An 18,672-nucleotide genomic window follows, 5' to 3' on the forward strand; every position below is an offset into this window, starting at 1 on the left:
ATATTCTGTCCCATTTTTCCAGGTTCCATTTTAAAAAGTACTAAATTTTTAAATATCATCACTTTCTTAAGAATCCAAAAAACAAAAAAAAAAATCACAAATAATCACTCCAAAATGCTTTATAAGTAGGAGATGATAAAACAAGCCCCCGTGAAGTAAACTTTCTTCCACTTTTAAAATTATTCTGAAAGCCTTGTGCTGGTTGGTCACGCCTGTAATCCTAACTACTTGGCATATTTACTCAGGATCCAGAGATCTGTGGATAACAGTGGAAGCCAATCAGGACAAAATAAATTCATGAGATTATTTTTCAAAAATTTTAATGTTAGCAAAGGGCCAGGAATGGAGATGTAGCTCATATAGTAGCTCAAAAATCTAGAGAGCAGGCCTAGCAAGACTTTGACGCCCTTTTTTCAAACTGTGAGCACACCAATATATATGCAAGTGCATGAGAACACGTGCACGTGCACACATACACATTCATTCAAAATACCTTCATATCAGTGTTTTGCATTAATTTCTTTATTAGCCATATTATATGAGTAAAATAAAGGAAATAAACTCTTTCATCTCAGAACATTTTCATATGTTTTTTATTTTAAAAATACTGTACATAGAGGTCACATTTACATGAGCAAGTAATGAGTACATTTCCTAACAAGCTTCGTTACCTCCTCCTTTATTTTCCCTCTACCGTCCTTTCCCGCCCACCTCTACAAGTACACTCCCCTCCCCACTTCCCCTGCCTAAATTGTAAAGTTCAGTTTTCAACATAGTGTCTTGTGCATCTCATTGTTACAATGGGTCAACCTGAATCCCTATTTCAGCATTTTGTTTTTTCCTTCCCCTCCCCAAATTACAGGAGCGTATGTACAAGAGGTGGGCACACCAAATTCAAACATAGTGAAAACAGGGGTTATAGCATGGGGGAGAAACATATAAAGAAACAAAAAAACATCACATAGCCTGTTATAAGTACGTTAGAACAATAGCAAGCAAGAAAGAAAAAACAGTTGTGTTCCTATTGGGGGGTTCATTTCCCTTAACAACATCTTATCTGGTCATATGTGCATAGATTTTGACCGTTTCTGCTTATCCCAGATATATTAGTTATTAAAAATTAGGGAAACCCTGTGACCTATGTTTCTTTGGACTTGGCTTACATCACTTAATAATTTTTTTCAAAGTCTTTCCATTTTCTAACAAATTGGGTGATGCCATACTTTCTCATGAAGGCATGGAATTTCATTGGTATAAATAGCACATTTTCTTGATCTATTTATCTGATGAGGGGCATCGGGGTTGGTTCTATATCTTAGCTATCTTAAACAATGCTGCAATAAATATAAAATTGTGATGGTAGTTTTAGTACCGTCTTGTTTGTGATCTTTTGGGTAAATGCCCAAAAGTGGGATTGCTGTGTCTTAGGGGAGTTCTATGTGAAGTCTTTTGAGGAACTTCCATACTACTTTCCAAAGTGGTTGAACAAGTTGACACTCCCACCAAGAATGTAGTACAGTTAACTTGTGGCCACTCCCACCAAGAATGTAGTACAGTTAACTTGTGGCCACATCCCCTCCAGCATCTGTTGTTGTAAAAGTATGGAATGGTACAGGAATTTGCCTGCCATCCTTGCACAGGGGCCATTCAAATCTTCTCTGTATCGTTCCAATGTTAGAGTAGGTGATGCTGAATGGAACATAGAACATGTTTTATAAATAAAGTGTAATTGATATTCTTAAACTAGACAATTCAACAAAAAGCAAGTTTAAAGAATTTTCATGAAATTTTAGAGCCATATACTTCTTACATAAGCACACATTTAAGAATAAAATCAAGATGGACAGGTCAAAAACAAAATAATTCCAGATATTTGTTGTTCAAGAGATGTGTAGGAGGAGGAATTCAATTATTCTATACAAGGCACCTGTCATAATGAACACTGCAGCAAGTGTTAAGTTTAAAGTTTTAATGGTTTAAATATATTTTGGGAATTTGCTTATATATGCTAAAACAAGGACTGTTTGGCAGGTAATAAAACTTTTCGTTAAAGTATTTAAGATTTGTGGTAACAGACATATGCTACTATGTATGTATATTTCAGAGTTTATATGAACATTACTAATGAGAAGTTGCCAAGTCTTTGTGTAAAGAAGCAGAATATAAAGAGTTAAGACTTTATTAACTACAAAGTTTCTGTTAAAACTATAGGGCTTCCTTATTTTATTTTATGTTTTAAAATTTTTTTGGGGTCCGGTCAGGGGCCTGAACTATGGGCCTGGGCGCTCTCCCTCAGCTCTTCAGCTCAAGGCTAACACTCTACCACTTGAGCCACAGCGCCACTTCTGGGTTATTTTTTTGCTTATGTGGTGCTGAGGAATCGAACCCAGGGCCTCAAGCGTGCAAGGCAAACTCTCTACCACTGAGCTACCTTCCTAGCCCCTGGCTTCCTTATTTTATATGTTAGCGAGGAACAAATAATGATATAAGACATATACAAATGATTAGATGAGACTTAAATAGTAATCTTAGTGGGTAACTTTAAAGATTACTCATAACCTAAAAACCTCTTGTTGAATATCATAACCTTAACCTGTTTTAAATGTACAGGGATATGAGAAAATAGTAAAATTTAATAGGTAATACCCTTCAAATACTGAAAACACTGATAATTATTTTAGTTTTTATTTTAATCATTAATATTTTGTTATTGGTTTTCTTTATTTATAGCATTGTTTTCCTTGTAGTATAATACAACTTTTTGAAAGTCGTCATTAGGAGGTACATTGAGAAGGTTACTGGGATGGCCAAACCATTTTTTATAGAGGATGTGAATTTACAAAGAGGAAAATTAAGAACAAAATATTTATTTAAAAAATGATTAAGTAGAGTCTGAATCAGGAGTGTTGATAAATATCCACACCTAAAACCTTAGCCCTAGGCTGAAGCAGTGGTATTACAGAGTTGAGGCCACAAAAGTGAGAGACTGTGTTTTGTTTTATATTTTGATTTTTCTGGTCATGGGGCTTGAACTCTGGGTCCTAGGTGCTCTCCCTCAGCTCCAAGCTAGCGCTACCACTTGAGCCACAACACACTTCCATCTTTTTCTGCTTATGTCATGCTGAGGAATCAAACCCAGTGCACGCTAGGCAGGCACTCTACCACTGAGCCACCTTCCCAACACCTGAGAGACTGTGTTTTAAAAAATCATCTAAACAATAATTGCTTTCTTCTTTGGGATATATAATGAAATATATTAATATCTTTTTATGTCTTTGTGAATTGTCATACTACTAACTTCAGCCACTTTATCCTTTTCAAAGTGATGAAATATTTCTGAGAATTTGCTTCTGTGAAGATTGTTTTTGCATTTATAATTTCTTCTGAATCATTTTTATTTTTATCAAAATAACTTTATATTTCATGTTGATGGGTTATCATACATCAAATACCTCCAAATGTAGATGTAGAGTCTAAAGATAGCAGTATGAATATTCTCATACAGCTCTTGTTTATCTGTTATGCACTTTCAGTATTGTGATATTTCTCTTTCTCTTTCACTGTCTCATTTCCTCTCTTTTTCTTTCATGCTCCATATCTGGTAATTAGAATTTCTGCTGGTCTACTGTTATCCTTCAGAATCCACTGGTATTGTGGAAACATGATAGCGACCATCAGTTACCCTTGCATTCTTTAAGAGTTATTACAGTGACATGATGTTATTCTTTCCTATTCTAAATGGCAAAACAACAGATCTAGGAATTCCTTTTCACTTATACTACCATTACAAATTTTATCTCATAGGAATCATTGAGACGTTAGGATACTTTTAACCTCTGACCTAAAAGTTCTTTTTCTTTTACCTTATTTATGTAACTCTAAACCCTGTGCACAGGACATTTACAATAAAAATATGTATTAAAAAGATACAAGGAAAATTTCTGTACTTATAGGAAATTGTATTTGTCACACAATATCAGTAAGGTATTGGTTTTAGGACCACAGGCATATTAAATTTTTTGATGCTCAAATTCTGTACATGAACACAGTATATTATTTACATTTGAATCTGACCTCAACCTAGTGCAGTGTAATTGCTATGAAAATTTTTACTACATTCTATGTTTGTAATGAAAAATAAAATCATATGCACTATCCATTCATACAATTTTTTCAGATAATTTTTATTGTGAAAATATAGTAAACAGTGGGTCCAATTACATGTGCAAGGGAATGAGTATATTTCTCATCAAGCTTTTTTGCCTCCTCCTTTGTTTCCCCTTCCCATTCCTTCCCATTCCCCACTCCACCTCCCCTTTAATCCCCCCCCCCCCCAGCCAAAGTTGTAAAGTTCGTTTTTCGACATAAATCTTGTACATCTCATTGCTGCAATGAATCCACATTTGTTTTTTCCCTTCCCCTTCACAAATTATACCAACATAAAATACAGTGAAAGCAGGGGTTATACCTTGTGGAAGGGACATACAAAGCAAGAAATAAATCATCTTAAAAATTTGTTAGAAACAATCATAAGAAAGAAAAACATTTGAATCCTTACTTTGGGGTACATTTCGCCAAACATCAACTTATCTGAATGTTTCCGCTTGTCTCAGACATATACTAGGGATTGCAAGTAAGGGAAACCAAGGGAACTATGTTTCTTTGGGCTCGGACTACTTCATCTAATATACTTTTTCCGATTCTTTGTGTTTCCTAACAAATGTGGCAATGTCATTATTTCTGATGGAAGCATAGAATTCCATTGGGTATATAGTCCACATTTTCTTGATCCATTCATCTACTGAGGGGCATCTTGTTTGATTCAATATCTTAGCTATGGTAAATAATGCTGCAATAAACATAGTTATGGTGGTAGCTTTAGTATGGTTTTGTTTGTGATCTCTTGGGTAAATGCCCAAAAGTCTGATGGCTGAGTCATTGAATAGCTCTATGTAAAGTCTTTGAGAAGCCTCCATACTAATTTCCAAAGTGGCACTCCCACCAACAATGCAGTAAGGTTCCCTTCTGTCCTCATCCCTTCCAGCATCTGTTGTTATTAGAGATCTTGATTATAGCCATTGTATCTTGGGTGAGGAGGTATCACGATGTGGTTTTGATTTGCATTTCTTTTCTGGCTAAGAAGGTTGTGCGTTTCTTCATGTGTCTACTGGCCATCCTTCTTTCCTATTCACAGAAGTTTCTCTTTAAGTCTTTAGTCCACTGATTTATTGGGAAGTTGTTTCTTTGAGGATTTGTTGTTGAGGGATTTAATGTTTTTGAGATCCAGGTATACTTTATATATGAGGCCCTTGTTCTTTGTATGGCTAGTGAAAATCTCCCAATCCATGGGCTTTCTATTGATCTTGCTAGCTATGTGTTTGACATGCAGAAGTTATGCAATTTATTGCAATCCCATTTGTCCATCCTTTCTTTGTTTTGTTCTGTTTCTGGGTATCTTTAAAGAAAATATTGGTCTATGCAAAGGAAACCTAGGGTTTCTCTTACTCCATTCTTTAAAGTTTTCAGAGTGTCTGCTTTGACTCCGAGGTATTTGATCAATTTGGAGATGATTCTGGTGCAGGGTGATATATAAGGACATAGATTTCGTTTTCTACAAGTAATTTACCAATTTTGCAAGCACCATTTACTGAAGAGGCTATCTATCTTCCATTATAATTTTTAGATTCTTCATTGAAGATTACAGTGTTATAGGTCTGTGGATTCATTTCTGGGTTTTCAATTCTATTCCATTGGTCCTGAGGTCAGTTCTTGTGCCCGTAACAAGTTGTTTTGAATATTATAGCTTTGAAGTAGAGTTTGAAATTTGGTATTGATATTCTTCCAGCACTGTTCTTTCTATTAAGGATTGTTTTTGCTATTTGGGTCCTTTAATTTTTCCGTATGAATTTTTGCATTGCGTCTTCTATTTCCTTGAAGCATCTGGTAGGAATATCAATAGGTATTGCATTGAATTAGTAGATAGCCTTGGGAAGTATTGCCATTTTCACGATGTTTATCCTTCCAATCCAGGAACATGGGAACACTATCGAATTTATGTTTTGATTTCCTTTTTCAAGTTTTTAAAATTTTCATCACAGAGATCCTTAGCTTCTTTGGTTAAGTTAATTCCTAGGTATTTTATTTTTGTGAGGCTATTACAAATGGAGTTGCTTTCCTGATTTCAGCCACACTTTTCTCATTGTTGGCATAGAGAAAAGCTATTGAATTTTTGAGGGTTAATTTTATACCATGTTTCATTGCCAAAGTTTAGAATCAGCTTGAGTTATTTGGGAGTGGAGACTGTGGTATTCATTAAACACAAGCTAATGTCATCTGCAAAGAGGAAGAGTTTTATTTCATCTTTCCCTATTTAGATCATTTTTATATTTGCCTATTTTCTTGTTGCTGTAGCTAGTCATTCTAATACTAAATTGAAGAGAAGTGGAGAGAGTGGACATCCTTGTCTTGTGCCTGAGTTAAGAGGAAATGGCTTTAGTTTTTCACCATTAAGTTTTATGCTGGCTGTAGGTTTTTGTCACATACCGCCTTTATTCTATTGAGGAATCTTCTCTGGATTCCTAATTTTTCCAGAACCCTCATCACAAAGGGATGTTGGATCTTGTCAAATGTTTCTTCTGCAACTATTGAGATAACCATGTGGTTCTTATCCTTGCTGTTTGTGATGTGATGAATTATACCGGATTATTTGGTTATATTGAACCAAGTTTGCATCCCTGAAATGAATCCTGTTTGATGCTGGTGTATGATTTTGGGGATGAATTGTTCAAGTCAATTGGCCAAAATTTTGTTGAGAAGTTTTGCATCAATACTCATCAAAGAAAGAGAACAAAGAAATGGGTCTATAGTTCTTTTTCTTTGATGAGTCCCTGCCTGGTTTGGGGATGAGGGTTATGATGGCTTCATAGAATGAGTTCGGTAGTGAACTTTCTCCTTCAATTTCATTGAAGATTTGAAGGAGTATTGGTGTGAGCTCTGACATGAAGGCCTTGTAGAATTCCACTGTAAATCCATCTGGTCCTGGGCTTTTCTGAGGTGGGAGGTCTTTTATTACTGTGTCTATTTCAATACTTGATATGGGCCTGTTAAGATGGTTTAACTCATCTTGGTTTACATTCAGCATTACAATATTTGCTAGGAAAATGTCCATTTCTGCCAGGTTCTCTAACTTACTAGTATAAAGGTTTGAGAAATAATCCATTATAATGTTCTGAAGCTTAGTTGTTTCTGTGGTGATGCTTCCATTCTCATCTCTGAGTTTATTTATTTGAGTGTATTCTCTTCTTTTTCTCATAAGATTTGCTAAGGGTCTGTCAAATTTGTTAATTTTTCAAAGTACCAATTCTTTATCTTTTTGGTTCTTTCTGTTTTCATATTTGGATGCTAATTTGTTTAATTCTGACTTAAGTTTAATGATTTCTTTCCATCTACTGTATTGGCGTTTATCTTGCTCCTCTTTTTCAAGGTGGTTCAGATGTTGTTGTTTTCAGATCTCTCCAATTTGTTGATGTAGGATCTCAGAGCTATAAACTTGCCTCTGAGTACTGCCTTTGCTGTGTCCCAGAGGAGCTGGTAATTTGTGTGCTCATTTTTGTTGAATATCATGAATATTTTAATTACCTTTCTCATCTCTTCCATGACCCACTGGTGATTCAACAGTGTGTTGTTCAGCCTCCATGTGTTACAGGACTCTCTTTGGTGGCTTTTGGTGTGGAATTCTAATTTTATTCCCTTGTATTCTAAAAGAATGCAAGGTATTACTTCAATATTTGTGAATTTAGACAAGTTTGATTTGTTACGTAGAATGTGGTCTATTTTGGAAAATGTTCCATGTGTTGCTGAGAAAAACATGTATTCTGATGCTGCTGGTTGAAATACTCAGTAGATGTCAGTTAAAACTAGTTGATCTATGCAGTTGTTTAGATGTGCAGTTTCTCTATTGAGTTTTTGAAGAGTTGATCTATCTAGTAGTGATAGTAGTGTGTTAAATCCCCCAACATTTAATGTCTTTGTATCTATGTGATCTTTGAGAGAAAGTAGTGTTTCTTGCATAAATTTGGGTTCTCCGTTGTTTGGTGAATAGATATTCAGAATTGTAATATCCTCCTGAAGGAGAAACCCTTAATTAGTATATAATAAACTTTTTTTTAATCTCTTGTGAGTAATTTTAATTTGCAGTCATTTTTTTCAGATATTAGGATTGTAACATCCGCCTGTTTATGGGGGCCATTTGCTTGGTAGATTTTTTTTTGTTTTGTTTGGTTTTGTTTTATTATGAAAATATTATACAGAGGGTTGACAATTACATGGGCAAGATAGTGAGTAAATTTCTTATCAAGCATTGTTGCCTCATCCTTTGTTTCCCCATAAGATCCCTTCCCATTTCCACACCCCCACCCCTACAGGCCCCTACCGCCCCATCCCCACCCATCCACCTCCCACCCCACTGAAGTTGTAAAGTACATTTATAAATATAACTTCTTGTTCATCTTATAATTGTAATGGGTCCACCTGTAAGCCTATTTAAACAGTTGTTTTTTTTTTTTTCCGTTTCCCTCTACAAAATATATCAACACCAAATACAGTGAAAGCAGGGCTTATACTCTGGGGGAGATACATACAAAGCAACAAAGAAATCATATTATAAACATCTTAGAAACAATCACAGGAAATTAAAAAAATTGAATCCTTAACATGTGGTTCATTTAACCTAACATCAAGTTGTCTGACAGTTTCTGTTTGTCTCACACATATACTAGTTATTGCAAATAAGGGAAACCATGGGACCTATATTTCTTTGGGAATGGCTTACTTCACTTAATATAATTTTTCCAAGTCATTCCATTTCCTAACAAATGAGTCAATGCCATTCTTTCTGATGGAGGCATAGAATTCCATTGTGTATGTATACCACATTTTCTTGATCCATTCATCTACTGAGGAGCATCGGGGTTGGTTCCATATCTTAGCTATGGTAAATAATGTTCAATAAACATAGTTGTGCTGGTAGTTTTAGTATGGTCTTATTTGTGATCATATTCTTAAATGCCCAAAAGTAGGATTGCTGGGTCACACGGGAACTCTATGTGGAGTCTTTTGAGGAATATCCATAGCATTTTCCAAAGTAGATGAACAAGTTTACACCCCCACAAACATTGCAGTAATTTTCCATTCTGTTCAAATCCCCTCCAGCATCTTCAAAACTTTGGCAAAATAACAGGATATAAAATTATCCCTCAAAAATCAATGGTTTTCCTGTATGCCAACAATGAGAAAAGTGTGGCTGAATCAGGAAAGCAACTCCATTTGTAATAACCCCACAAAAACTCAAATGCCTAGGAATTAAAGTAACGAAAGAAGTGAAGGGCCTCTATGATGAAAACTTTAAAAATCTGAAAAAGGAAATGAAAACGGATATTAGAAAGTGGGAAAACCTCCCATGCTCTTTGAATGGAAAGATCAACATCGTGAAAATGGCAATACTCCCCAAGACTATCTACAAATTCAATGCGATACCTATCAATATTCCAATCTCATTCTACAAGGAAATAGTAGAGGAAATCCAAAAATTCATATGGAACAATTAAAGACCCCAAATAACAAAAACAATCCTTAACAGAAAGAACAGTGCTGGAGAAATATCAATACCAAATTATAAACCCTCCTACAAATTTAGAGTAATCAAAACAGCTTGGTACTGTCGCAAGAACAGACCTCAGGACCAATGGAATACAATTGAAAACGCAGAAATGAACCCACAGACCTATAGCCATCTAATCTTAGATAAGGGAGGTCAAAATATAAAATGGAAGAAAGACAGCCTCTTCAGTAAATGATGTAGCAAAATTGGTTAATCACTTGTAAAAAAACTAAAGCTATATCCTTATATATCACCCTGACCAGAATCAACTCCAAATGGATCAAAGACCTCGGAGTCAAGCAGATACTCTGAAAATATTACAGGATGGAATAGGACAAACCCTAAGTCTACTTGGCACAGGTTGAAATTTTCTTAATAGAGACCCAGAAACACAACAAATCAATGAAAGTTTGGACAAACTGGATTCCATGAAATTGCAGAGCTTCTTCTCGGCAAAGGATATAGCTAGCAAGATCAATAGAAAGCCCACGGATTGAGAGAAGATATTTACTATCCATACAATGAACAAGGGTCTCATATCTAAAATATACCTGGAACTCAAAAAATTAAATCCCCAACAAATCCTCAAAGAAACAACTGTACAATAAAGAGAAACTTCTCTGAAGAGGAAAGAAGAATGGCCAGTAGACACATGAAGGAATGCTAAACCTCCCTAGCCATAAAAGAAATGCAAATCAAAACAACATTGTGATACCACCTCACCACAAAGAATGCTTGGTACATTTTGTTCTAGTCTTTCACTTTCAAAATATGTTTGTTTTTATGGGCAAGGTGTGACTCCTGAAGGTAGCAGATAGAATAATCTTGCTTTGTAAACCAGTTAGATAATCTATGTGGCTTAATTGGAGAGTTAAGCCCATTAATGTTGAAAGATATGACTGAGAGGTTTTTGGGAGTTCCTGCCATGTTATCCAACTTCTTGGGCGCTGAGGCAACTGTGTTCTTCTTATGGTTCATGGATTCTCACTTTTTGTGCGGTTTCTTTGCTCTTATTGTTGTCTTGTTGGTTTTCTATGTGAGGAAATCTTTAAGTATCTTTTGTAGGGCTGGCTTAGTGGAGATATATTATGTCAGCTTTTCTTTGCTATGGCAAATTATTATTTGACCTTAGGTTATGAAGGAGAGTATAGCTGGGTACAGTATCTTGGTTGATAGTTGTTTGTCTTTAGGGCATGGTATACATCATTCCAGGCTCTTCTTGCTTTGTCTCTGCTGACAAAGCAGAGATTATTCTGATTGGTTTCCATTTATAAGTGGTTGATCTTTTCTCCTTGACAGCTTTAAGGATCTTTTCCTTGGTCTGAATTGATCCTCTGCGGATTTTAATGTCAAGGTGGCATGTACTGTTATGGTCTGGTCTATTTGGGGTTCTAAAATCTTCTTGTATCTGAAAAGGCCTAACTTTTTGCATGTTTGGGAAGTTCTCTGCTAGCATCCTGTTAAATGAATTTCCTAAACCATTAACTTCTGTCCCTATGGGCTCTTCTATACCCATTATCCTCAGATTAGGACTTTTGATGGTGTCTTCAAAATGTTGAATAGATCTGTTATATTACTTGGATTTGTCTTGCATAGTTGTATGTTGTTTCACTATAATATCTAGGCTATCTTCAATCCCCTTGATTGTATCTTCTACATGATCAAATCTACTGTCAAGGCTTTCTACTTTGGTTTTTATTTCTTTTCCTTCTAATTGGTCAGCTTTGATGGCTTCAAATTTATTCTTGGAGCTTTGTTTTAGATCTTGTATAAACTTTTTTACTTCCTTAATTTGGTGTTCAGAGTTTATTCTCAAATCACTTAGTTGATTGGCTATGTTTCCTTGGATTCCCATTCCTTTTGTCGGTCTCCATTCAGCATTCCATTTGTGATCTCCGTGAATTCCTTCAGCTGTCTGTTTGTGGATTCCATGAATGCTTCTATTGATCTTTGTCTAGTCTCATCCCACTCTCACAATGCCTGTATTACTCTTTGATTAGCTTCCTCATCTTCACACAATTCCTGTAGTTCTCTTTGACTGTTCTCAGCCTCCTCATGCAATTCCTGTCTTTCTCTTTGACTGTTATCAGCCTGTTCACACAATTCCTTAATTTCTCTTTGACTGTTCGAAAACCTGTTCACTCAAGTCCTGTATCAATCTTTGAGTAGCTTCCTCATGTTCACGAGATTCCTGTATTAACCTTTGCTTTGCCTCCTCTCTCTCCTTATCATGCTCACACTGAGTCCTTTGCAGATTTTCAATCTTTTCATTCACCATGTTCACCAGTAGTATTTGTAGATCTCTTTAGGAACTCTCCTCTGGATTATTCATGAATTGTTCTGTTACCAGATGTCATGAGTGGGACTTGAGATACCCGGACCTGCCATTTTTCTTGTGTTTTTCTGGCTTGTTCTGCCCATTTTGTATGAAAGTAACACCAATTTTGTGCTAGAACACTGTTTTAAGGCAAGCATCAACCAAAGTACTGTACCAAAATGGCTGCAGATACAATCTAGTTCATCAGATACGATCTATTCCACATCAAACAACTATGGATTTATGGGCTAAAAACAGCAAATATAAATTTGGCAAACCAGAAATTTTTAGGTTTAAGGAGAAATGTGTTGAAAAATAGTATTAGAGGGATGTGGAGAGGTAAAAAAAAGAGTGAATTTAACCAAATCCTAATCGCAGAGAGGGAAATGGATTCGACAGAATGATAGGAGAGTGAGTAAAACAAACAAACAAAAAAACAAGAAAAAATGGAAAAACAAAAATTTAAATTTAAAAATGAAACACGTAAAAATTATATAAGTTTAAAGAAGTGATATTGAGAGAAGAAAAGGATAGGATGAGAAGAGGGGAGAGATAGAAAGAGGTATGAAAAACTAAAAAATAAAATTTCCTAAAATTAATTACTTGAAAATTATATAGGTATAAAGATATAATACTGCTAATGAAGAAGTTAAACCTGAGGTTGTCAATTGAGTGATAAACTTCTGGATTAAGTATGTACACAATGGGGCATAAGGTCTAATAATCAATGGCAGGTATTTATCTGGGGATGAGCAGAACAGCAATTAAGTCATGTAAAAAAGGAAGAAATAGAAAAAAAATGTAAAGAATTAAAAAAAGACTAAAAGGTCAAAAAAATAAAAAACATACACACACACACACACACACACACACACACACACACACACACACACACACCCCTAAAAATTTATGAGAGGAAAAAAATAGATTAATCGAAAAAATATTTTTCAAAAAAATTAAAATTAAAAAAGTTAAAAAAAGAGTTCTTTGATTTCTTTTTGGTGGGAATCAGAAAATCCTGTATCCTCACTGGGTCCCTAACCAGTCTCTTGGTGGAGTCTCTGGTCTGCTTGTGGTGGTTGTTTTTCCACTGGCTTGATTTGTTTCTTAAGTTAGTTTGTTTGAGCAGGCAGAAAAATGCACTGCATTACCCAGGATTTTGTGATCTGCCTCCCATGCTAGTTCATTGTGAGGGAAATCTGCTTTGAGTATCACAAAAGAGGGAGATGGCTGTTTCCTCTGGTTTGGAGATGCTGTGATGAGGCTAGGTTCTGGGTAGGGTTGAGGCCTGAAGGGTTTTTCCTGAAGGGTTGGCTCCTGAGACACTCACAGAGCTCAGCCTAGAGACATTCTTAGGTTTTTTGTTTAATAAATTTCAATTGATTATCTAGTCTGCTGTAGGGAGAGGCAACCACTGACTCTGTTTACCCAATGTAGAAAGTCACTTCTCTGGAGGCCAAGCAATCTCTGCTTGGGATGTGTGACTTTGCTCTGGGTGGAGTTGAGCCTGGCAGGTCAGGTCAGGTTCCTGTGAGCAGTTAAATGACTCTTTTGTTTTGACCAAGGCCTGAGTTGGTGGTAGTTGCTCAGTGGGGCTTTGTCAGGATCAAAGATGGAGATCTCTGGTGGTGGGGGAGGGGTGGCCTTCCCTCCTTTGCTCGCTGAGGAGTAAGGATGTCAGGGTTCTACTCACACCACAGTCTTGGTTCCTGGCCGGTCTCTGTTCAGTGATCTGCAGGATGAAGATATCTGCTCCTTGTCAGTTCTTGCTGGTGTTGAGCAGAATCTGCTCTCCTGCTGCTTCTGGCGTCTTTGTCCTGGACTCTCTCAGGTTTTATTTTTGTTTTGTTTTTAAATTGTGAAAATACCATACAGAGAGGTTACAGTTACATGGGCAAGGTAATTAGTGCATTTCTTATCAAGCGTTATTGTTTGCTCCTTTGTTTCACCTTCCCATCCCTTCCCATCTACCCCCACCTCCCGGCCAAAGTTGTAAAGTTCATTTTTCTATATAACACCTTGTATATTTCATTGTTGCAATGAGTCCCCCTGTATCCCTATTTAAACAATTTGTTTTTTTCCCTTCCCCTCCACAAATTATACCAACATAAACTACAATGAAAGCAGGAGTTATGCCATGGGGGAGGGACATACAAAGCAACAAAGAAAACATCATATAAATATGTTAGAAATAATACCAAGGGGGGAAAAACATTTGAATACTTATCTTGACATTCTTATCCCCAATAAACCACCAGAAAACTGGAAGTAGACCTACGTCTCAAGCAGTAGAGCTCTTGCCTTGAGCTGAAGAGCACAGGGATAGCACTTAAGCCCAGAGTTCAAGCCACATGACTTACCAAAAAAATATGTGGACATATATATATATGTATATATATATATATTTTTTAATTTTAAATGTAATTCATTTCATCATATATATATATGATGAAATGAATTACATTTAAAATTAAATAAATATTTAAGATACACATTTAAATCATAACTAAATATATGATACTTTTATATTATATACATATATTTAGATATATAAAATCATATTGTATCTGTATGTTTATAAATATATTTGTAATTTATTTCCAAATAGTACATCTGAAGATTTTGGGGAAAATGTAGAGTTTCTAAAGGCTTACTACTGACCAATCATATTTTTCACTAATAAAAAATGTCTAGAGTACTAAGACAATGATTATGAAACAGAGTAGCTTTTTATTCCTTATGATTTTTGATTAGAAACATCTACTTTGTTGGTATGAAGCCTAAAAAATATGACCTTGAAATCACACTCCACAAACTGGACTTATACACTAATTTATCAACTTACAGGTCTCAAACTTTTATTTGAATCCTGTTTCTCACAGTGTCCATTTCCTTAGAGTCAGCTACATGTACAAACATGCATGCATTTTCATGCTCACATACACCCCCATACTCATATGACATACTAAATGTAAAACTGTAATAAAAAATAATATTGATACTGAAAAAGAATTCCTTTGCAAATGTAATTAAATTTTACTTTTTGAATATAATGCATTACTGAAATACTAATGAAAGAGCAGCGGAAAGATGTTTCAAATACTAGAGTGCCTGCCTAAAGAGCATGTTTCTCAGTCCAAACATCATTATTTCCATCCTTCCTTCTCCCACATAAAAAACATAAATAACTACAGAATTAAACTAAATGTTCCTTAATCACTGATTGACTAAAGAAATTATAATATATATGCATATATGCACAATGATATATTATTTAGCCACACATAATAAGGAAATCATTTCATCTTCAAGAAAATAGTTAGAACTGGAAACATTCATATTAAAGCAATATGCCATAGTGTGAAAAACAAATACTAGATTTCTCTTATGCAGACTCTAGACTCAGAAAATAAAATGAATGACTCAGGTGTAAAAGTTGGAAAGGATTAAATTTGGAAAAAAGTAAGAGAGGAGATGAAGAGAAATATTGTGGAGTATATATATTCAAATATTTTATGTTAGTATGATGACAGAATAAAACGTGGGTATAAAAATAGGATAATGAAATTAATAAAAGGAATATAATTTACCAAGCTACATTATATGGACAGATGTATATAACACAATAAAATACTTTGTGAAATTAATATTTGTTAATAAACAAAAATTCATTCAAGATGTTATAGATTCATATGTTAATTTCCATTTTTTGCTCAGTTGTTTCCTTGATAAAGTAGAAGGAGATATTGGTTTTGCTCATTTAGAAAGACAATCTTGTCCAATTAGCATTAAAGTAATCTACTTCATTACTGTCAATGTGAAATTGTACAATCAAATTAATAATTATATTAGAATATTTCAAATGCACTCTTCAAAATATTATCCCTATAGGTATATACTTTTTGCAATTTATTGAATATGTTTTCCTTACCTAATTACTACATACCATTTTCTGAATGTAGTCGGTATATGCAACTAAGACATATTATAGCAGACCAGGAAAACAATTATTCAAAGAGTTTTATCAAAAATGCTTATAACGAAAAAAAGGAGGTAAATACAAATTATGTATATTTGAAGACAATACTTGGTTAGTCTTCTTCTCACATTCCCCATTCCATTCTTTAGAATAATATACATTGTAAGGAAGTATTTAGAATGTTTTGGAGAAACAGCTTGACTTTAAACTAATGAGTTACTCTATGAGGCATATTGTTTACTTTATGTCCAGAAAAGCTAAATTCTTACCTTACCATTTTCATAGGTTTTATACTCAAGTTTAATCTCTGATGGATGACAGATAAAGATATAAACATTTTTTAACTGTGGCTAAATTTAGACTGAGGAATCTAGGTACAACTGTACTCCTGCAGATAGGCCTCATCATCATGAGACCATGAAATCAAAATGTTAACCAATGCTTCATGAAATCTTGCTTATGAGATTTTGTGTATTATAAACAGTGGTTATTAGCATTTGTTTTGTAATCAGCATCATTTCATGAGTTAGTAAATGAAGTGAGACATTATACTCAAAACAAAATTTAAGGAGGCATCCAAAATTAATTACCAAAATATACATCATTTAACACAATGTTTTTAAGATGCGAGCTAAAGTAAATAATTTAAGAAAAAAATCAACATGTAAAAGAAATACAGAATGAGTATGACAGATTTTTCTTTTACCCTAGTTGCAATAAGGCTTGCATGATGACTTTTCTGGTAATATGTTTAGTTAGGTCTTGATATTTAGTTAAAGTTATGTTATTTTGTATATTCATTTGTCAGATAAAAGAGGAAATGAATTCCATGCCAGTGTCAACATCCATAATGATGTTACAGTTGTATCCTGCTACTCCCAAATATCACTTAGTCCTAACTCTGAACATTAATGGACTTAACTCTCCAATTAAGCAACATAGACTGTCTAGTTGGATTAAAAAGCAAGATTCCTTTATCTGCTGCCTTCAGGAGTAACACCTTGCCCATACAAACAAACAACTTTTGAAAGTGAAAGGCCCGAACAAAATCTACCAAGCAAATGACTCCTATAAATACGTAGGTGTTTCAATCCAAATATCAGATGTAAAATGACTTCAAATTAAAATTAATGAGAAGAGATTACCAAAGTCGCTACATAATAATTAGGGGATCTCCCCTCCGGAGATTATTACAATTCTAAATATATATTTGCCAAAGAAGAGAACACGAAAATTTATCCAAGAAACACTGCTTTCCCTCATATCTCACATAGATGCAAAGACATCAATTGCTGGCGACATTAACAAACCACTATCTTGACTATGTAGATCAACACGTCAAAAACTCAGTAGAGAAACTGCACATCTAAACAACTGCATAGATCAGCTAGATTTAACAGATATCTACTGAATATATCACCCAGCAGCATCAGAATACACCTTTTTTTCAGCAGCACACAAAATATTTTCCAAACAGACCACATTTTAGGTCAAAAAACAAACTTGTCCAAATTCAGAAATATTAAATTTATACCATTCATTCTCCCAGACCACAAAGGAATAAAGTTAGAACTCAACACCAAAATCCACCAAAGAACTTCCTGTAACACATGAAGGCTGAACAACACACTGTTGAATCACCAGTGGGTCATGGAAGAGATGAGAAAGGAAATTAAAATGTTCATGATATTCAACAAAAATGAACACATAAATTACCAGCTCCTCTGGGACACAGCAAAAGCAGTACTCAGAGGCAAGTTTATAGCTCTGAGTTCCTACATCAACAAATTGGAGAGATCTGAAACCAACAATTTAATGAGATATCTGAACCACCTTGAAAAAGAGAAACAAGATAAACGCAATACAGTAGATGGAAAGAAATCATTAAAATTACATCAGAATTAAACAAATTAGAATCCAAATATGAAAACAGAAAGAACCAAAAAAACCCCAAAGAAATGGTATTTTGAAAAATTAACAAATTTGACAGACCCTTAGCAAATCTTATGAGAAAAAGAAGAGAATAACTCAAATAAATAAACTCAGAGATGAGAATGGAAACATCACCACAGAAACAACTAAGCTTCAGAACATTATAACGGAATATTTCTCAAACCTTTATACTAATAAATTAGAGAACCAGGCAGAAATGGACGTTTTCCTAGCAAATATTGTAATGCTGAAAGTAAACCAAGATGAGTTAAACCATCTTAACAGGCCCATATCAAGTATTGAAATAGACACAGTAATAAAAGTCCTCCCACCTCAGAAAAGCACAGGACCAGATGGATTTACAGTGGAATTCTACAAGGCCTTCATGTCAGAGCTCACACCAATACTCCTTCAAATCTTCAATGTAATTGAAGGAGAATGTTCACTACCGAACTCATTCTATGAAGCCATCATAACCCTCATCCCCAAACCAGGCAGGGACTCATCAAAGAAAGAGAACTATAGACCCATTTCTTTGTTCTCTTTCTTTGATGAGTATTGATGCAAAACTTCTCAACAAAATTTTGGCCAATTGACTTGAACAATTCATCCCCAAAATCATACACCAGCATCAAACAGGATTCATTTCAGGGATGCAAACTTGGTTCAATATAACCAAATAATCTGGTATAATTCATCACATCACAAACAGCAAGGATAAGAACCACATGGTTATCTCAATAGTTGCAGAAAAAACATTTGACAAGGTTCAATAACCCTTTGTCA

The 18,672-nt window shown here is 34.8% G+C and overlaps 1 non-coding gene across 1 annotated transcript; it reads right to left on the reverse strand.

Annotated features, from left to right (window-relative positions):
• Positions 1-1,595: 1,595 nt before the first annotated feature.
• On the reverse strand, positions 1,596-1,702 carry LOC122095522. The gene has a single exon (XR_006145165.1). It is a non-coding gene; the product is annotated as a U6 spliceosomal RNA (small nuclear RNA).
• Positions 1,703-18,672: the final 16,970 nt, after the last annotated feature.

Source organism: Dipodomys spectabilis, unplaced genomic scaffold (assembly GCF_019054845.1).
Source record: "Dipodomys spectabilis isolate Male_0828 unplaced genomic scaffold, ASM1905484v1 ptg000355l, whole genome shotgun sequence".
In the NCBI taxonomy this organism is placed as follows: Eukaryota; Metazoa; Chordata; class Mammalia; order Rodentia; family Heteromyidae; genus Dipodomys; species Dipodomys spectabilis.